This window comes from Pholcus phalangioides, unplaced genomic scaffold, assembly GCF_987345545.1.
Source record: "Pholcus phalangioides strain wild (caught in Gottingen) unplaced genomic scaffold, Ppha-v1.0 ptg000001l_1, whole genome shotgun sequence".
Lineage (NCBI taxonomy): Eukaryota > Metazoa > Arthropoda > Arachnida > Araneae > Pholcidae > Pholcus > Pholcus phalangioides.
In genome coordinates this window covers 16,597,645-16,603,157 of record NW_028301594.1, presented here as the reverse complement: position 1 = coordinate 16,603,157, position 5,513 = coordinate 16,597,645, and the positions used below count along the sequence as shown (strand labels likewise).

The window sequence follows — 5,513 nt, the reverse complement described above, 5'->3', positions numbered from 1 at the left end:
AATAATAAATGCACAATGAAACTAAATGTAACTGAGAGTTGACTCATTACTTAATCAAGGTGTGAGGAATTCATTGATTTTGGTTTTAAAAAGATATCAGAAATAGTTTTCATTAAAATATTTTTAGTGATCTATCATTTTAACTTTCCAATCTGTTATTATACCATTTCCTGATCTCTGTTAGCCGATGCATACATTTCATGAATTTTTAAATGGTTGAATTTAACTGTAAACAGGGCCATATTATCCTCCAGTCTCCTGTGGGAGATTAAACAGCATTTAAAAAAGTGACCTATCTAAATGAAATACAGCAATACAAATTCAATCAATAAAAAGGAAAAAAAATCACAATTTTAAATTTTTCTTATATACTTCAATAAAATCGTTAAACATGTTACATAACTGTGACGAAAGATTTTTTATAGAAGTGGCTACTTCTTTAAAGGTTATTGCAGTTTCCTCCTGTGCCTGCTCTTCCATCGCATCCTCTTTTTTTTGTTGTGGCGTCCTGTTCAATGAAGCTGAGGCTGTTTCCTCTTGATGGGAAGGAACAGTAAGGGATACATCAACAGGATCTGAAATGTGTAATTAAGTGAAGGAGATTTAACAAATAATACCTCATAATCATATCCATTATGCATCAAACCTTCAGACAGTTATATACAATAATGATACAACCCAATGCCATCATGTCACAACTGTATGTGTTATAAGTTTCTCAAAATGCAGGGCAGTCTCAAACCTGGTGGGGGGGCCTATGCATTAAGATGGCACTAACTGGAAGACCACAAAACTCAATTGGAAATACGTGAAACATTTCTGTATGCCAAGAGGTAATAGGCACAGTGTCCCAAAAGTGAAATTTAATGAGAGCGCAATGTAAAGAAGCTCTTCGCCTATGAGAGAATGTGACATGGGATGAAGTGAATATCTGCCATTTATTTAAATGAGATCATCTATGACCAAGATTTATATCTCCTGTATCTCTAACGTTATTAAAGTAAGCAAATTAATATTATTCATTATTCCAACATTGATAGAAATATAGTGTTCTTTCCCTCTGGCATACAAAAACATTGCTTGCTCTATTGAAGCTTCACCTGAAATTCGTTTATTTCGCTGACAAACATTTGTCTTTTTTAGTCTAGTTCTGCCTTGATTTATTTAAATTACATTCTTTTTCCATGTAAAGGTGTGGTGGTAGCCATTGTTATATTTTTTTTAATGCACCAGCCACTGTTAATTCAGAATTTCATATTCCTTTAAGCGAAGGATTATCATATCTTCTTACCCGACTCAATGGCTGCAAACATGTCTTCAGACAGGTGGGAGCAATCAGTCTTGAAATTCCTCAGCAGGAACTGAGATTGAAACCTCAACAGGCTCCTGCTCAACAATTGAAGATCCAGATGCTGTAGCGGATGCTCCAGGAATACACTACAAAATAACAAGTGGTGCCACTAATAAATATGAAAGTAAAATCCAATGTAACAAAAATATAAAATCATTTCATTACAGACACAGAGCAAAGGAAGTGCTGTACTAGGAGTTAGGTCCTCTTCCCGAAATAAAAAAAAATAACTGATTTTTATAAATTAGCATAGTTAAGTTCTGTCACTTGATCACCATCCCAAAGAAATTTCTGGCTATGGTCCTGACAGAGTCCATATGAATAACCTACCCACAATCAGGTCAACATCATTGGTTATTGCACTAGCCTCTCGATGAGTATAAAAAACAAGCCTGCCGCTTGGAATCGGCAATAAATTGTAAGTCCCGGTCTAATTAGCCCTCGTGTGCAGAAAATGACAGTGGTGTGACAAAAACAATCAAATAATCAGGTCAACATCAGAACTGTACAAATTATTCATATTTAAACAGCGAACCCCTCTTATGTCAACAGTCAGTCCTGATGGCCAAAAAGTAAAGTATATACTTTGTACTTTAAAATTAAATACTCACCGCAGAAGAATACCGCAATGGGGGATTTACTCCTGCATCCCCGTATACCACAGCGTCGCCCATCATTGCGACCACTCTTTCTTCCAAATGCGACAGTCGCATTGATGGGGATGGCCCACCACCTGTCCTCAAGGACTCCTTCCGAATATCTGCTGTTTTTTTTTTTCACAGCATTCTTGTAGTGAGTTCATGTCTACACAAAAAGAAATGTTGTGGTTTAAATAATCATCCTATGCATAACTGCCACATCAATTCAACCTTCAAAAACCAGATTCAAAAATACCGCTGTTAATTTTTGTTACATTCTACCATTGTTTATATAAACCACATAAAAACAATTACATTAGATTTTTTTTTTTCCTTTGAGAGATGTTGATAAAAAAAAATTTAGTTTAAGCGATTAAATACAATATTTCCTTATTTCGTTTCTGTAATTTTTCTAACATCAGCAGGAAACAAAACTTTTGGTTTTATAAACGAAACATATTTAATAAATTAACTATATTTAATAAATTAACTATATTTCCTAAATTAACTATATTTCATAAATTAACTATATTTCATAAATTAACTATATTTCATAAATTAACTATATTTCATAAATTACAAGGTTAAATTCAACAAACTTAGAAGTACTCACCTTTTTCCAATCCTTCCCATCTTTGCTGGGACCATACGGAATGGTGGGCGTTAACGCCCCCTGGGGGGGGGGGGGGGTGGTAGAAGCTACGGGTATAACATAGGATCCTATGGGTTAGATTGAGTTGTGGGACGATGGGAGAAACAAATTTCTGAAGAAAAGCTCTCATTACTGGGAGGATTGTAAAAGTGGCAAACCATTATAAAGGCATGAACTATATTATACATATGCACTGGCAGCATTAAAGAAGTGACAAACCATTGTAAAGGCATATACACGTCTGAAACGCATTGCTAGGGAACCACGGCCAAAAAAAAAAACTGGCCATATTACTGGAAAGTGTCAAAGTTCTTGATTGAAATCTGACATTGTAGTACAGTCGAATCCCGTTATAACGAATTTCAAGAGACCCGAGAAATTTCTTCGCAATTACGAAATTTCGTTATAAAAGAATTCCAGGTTTTTGCATTGTTCCTATGTAAAGTTGTCTGGGGGATTAGAAAAGTGTTCGTCAAAATGAGATTTTCGCTGTAACAGTATTCGTTAAAACGGGATTCGAAAACCACAATCGAAAAACAACCTTCAAAAAAGGTTGGGAACCTATGTCTTAGAGCATCGCTTGGGTTGACAAAAAAGGTTGGGAACCTATGTCTTAGAGCATCGCTTGGGTTGAGCAATTGCGATAGGAAAAGAAAAAAGCACATGGAAGAGACAATCAATCAATCAATGGTTTAGTTTTAGCAGGGTTTTTGGCTACAGCAAGGCCCTCTCCCTGCGGCTGGTAGAGATTTTCTACATTAAAGAAAAAAAATATTAATCATTGTCGACTGCTCCCAGAAATTAAGAGCAAAGGAAAACAAAATAAAGGGAAAGGAAGAGTGGGATATCTTCAGCTGCACAGGGCAACGATGCAGCACTTCTAAAGCTAGAGGCCCTCTATTTTAGTCATGATAGAACAGAAAGAAAAAAAAAACAATCAATCAAAACGATGGGATGCCCAAATATATTTTTGGACCAAACAAGAAATAATGTTGGGAGGAAGAGAAATCAGATCTGACCACTCTAAAATGTAGTTTTTTGAAACAGGATCAATGAGGATAAACTTGCGAATATTTTGATAAAAAGGACACTGGAAAAGGAAGTGATAAGCAGATTGACTTGACTTGACTTGTTTTACGTCCTTTTGTACCAACCTAGGGTTTTAGGACGGGTAGAAAAAAGAAATATACAAGGTTAATGTGTTAGTTTGTTAGTTTTTTAGGGTAGGAAAAAAAAAAATTTTTGATACATCAACATATATGGAAAATACCATACATTTAGAAAATTATAAAATAACTGAAACATATATATAACTATACCCATTCACTTTGTATATACCACCTATACAAAACCCATACCAGTACACAGCTTTATCACAAATTGTACAAATATTAAATCAAATTCACAATATATACAGCACAAGAAATTTTCTCGCATCAAACCAAATAGCTACATACAAGAAAAACAATCATACTTGTATGATCCAACATAATTATTCATAACAAAAATCACAATACATTAAGCAAAAAATAAATAAAAATAAATAAAATAAATTCCAAAAAAAAGACAAATGTATTATAAAAAAAAAAATATATACAAGAATTATAACGATGTTTGCAAGACATGAGTAGATGGAAAAACAAATCAGTGATATTTACATCAGATTAATCAGGGACTTGAGGGGAAGAAGAAAGAAGAAGAGAGAGAAGGAGAGAGAGAGAGAGAGGGAAAAAAAAAAAAAAAGAGACCATTCAAAACAGGATGTATATCAAATTATCAAATTTTGAAAAAAAAAAAATCAGAATCTATTACATTTAGATAAATACACTTCCAATCCTTTGACAAATAATTTTGGAGGAGCAATAAACATAGCTCTCCAATTACAATTCTGATTATTTCTTATACCAATACTTTGGAAAAAGGTATTGCGATATTTATTCCAATGTTTGCATATAAAAAAGAAGTGATCATTTGATTCTTGATCATCACAATAGTCACATTTTGCAGTCTCTTTCTGATTAATTCTGCACAGATAACCATTAGTTGGGGCTCTGTTTGACAATAATCTGTAAAATAATGTTTCATATTTTCTCTTCGTAAAGTAAGGTGAATATTTATTAATAGTATTAAAAAAACGTGATGCAAGTGGATAAAGAAACTGATATCTGAAATATCGTTCAATGTGGATGTTCCATGACTTCTCAAGCAAATTCAGCACATCTTCAACATATGAAAAATCTGGAAAAGTAGGGTTTGCGTTATTAGCAGCAGTTCGAGCCAGTTTATCTGCAATTTCATTGTAGGAGATGTTCTTGTGACCTGGTGACCAGACAATTGAAATGAATTCTGCCCGGCTAGAAGCATCTATTAAAGAGAGATGTGTAGTAAAGATGGCTGAATGTGATGATAAGCAGATTCTAAGCAGTGAAGAGACAGAAAGTAAATAAACAGAATGTTTCTGTTGCCACCGGCAGGAAGAACAATTAAAATCAAAAACATAGTAGTTGTTGTATTTCCTTAACATAGCGCTCATTGGTCAGAAGATGAATTACTCTCGAAGAAGAATTTTCGCGTACTACAAGTAAATGGTCGAGCCCCTGGTCCGGTATGAATGGGGCCAAATTCTAAGGATTACACTACCTATGTTATATCCAAGGTTCATGCTACATGCGGGTTATGTTATAAGTGTACTGGACAGTATATGCAACATTTTGAAATTTCGAAAAAAGATCTAAAAAACATTTGAAAAAAATAAGAGAGGTTAAATTAGGGAGAAAGTAGAGATATTACAGTCGAATCCCGTTTTAACGAATACTGTTACAGCGAAAATCTCATTTTGACGAACACTTTTCTAATCCCCCAGACAACTTTA

General features: G+C 34.1%; 1 long non-coding RNA gene across 2 annotated transcripts; it reads right to left on the bottom strand.

Annotated features, from left to right (window-relative positions):
• Nucleotides 1-331: 331 nt before the first annotated feature.
• LOC149089970 (uncharacterized) lies at nt 332-2,764 on the bottom strand. 2 transcript variants are annotated; one of them, XR_016193059.1, is made up of 4 exons: nt 2,603-2,764; nt 1,963-2,220; nt 1,292-1,437; nt 332-575 (listed from the first exon to the last, which is right to left on the bottom strand). It is a non-coding gene; the product is annotated as an uncharacterized LOC149089970 (long non-coding RNA). The 2 variants fall into 2 exon arrangements; XR_016193048.1 differs by having other exon boundaries at nt 412-575; nt 1,963-2,155; nt 2,603-2,755.
• Between the last annotated feature and the right edge of the window lie 2,749 nt (nt 2,765-5,513).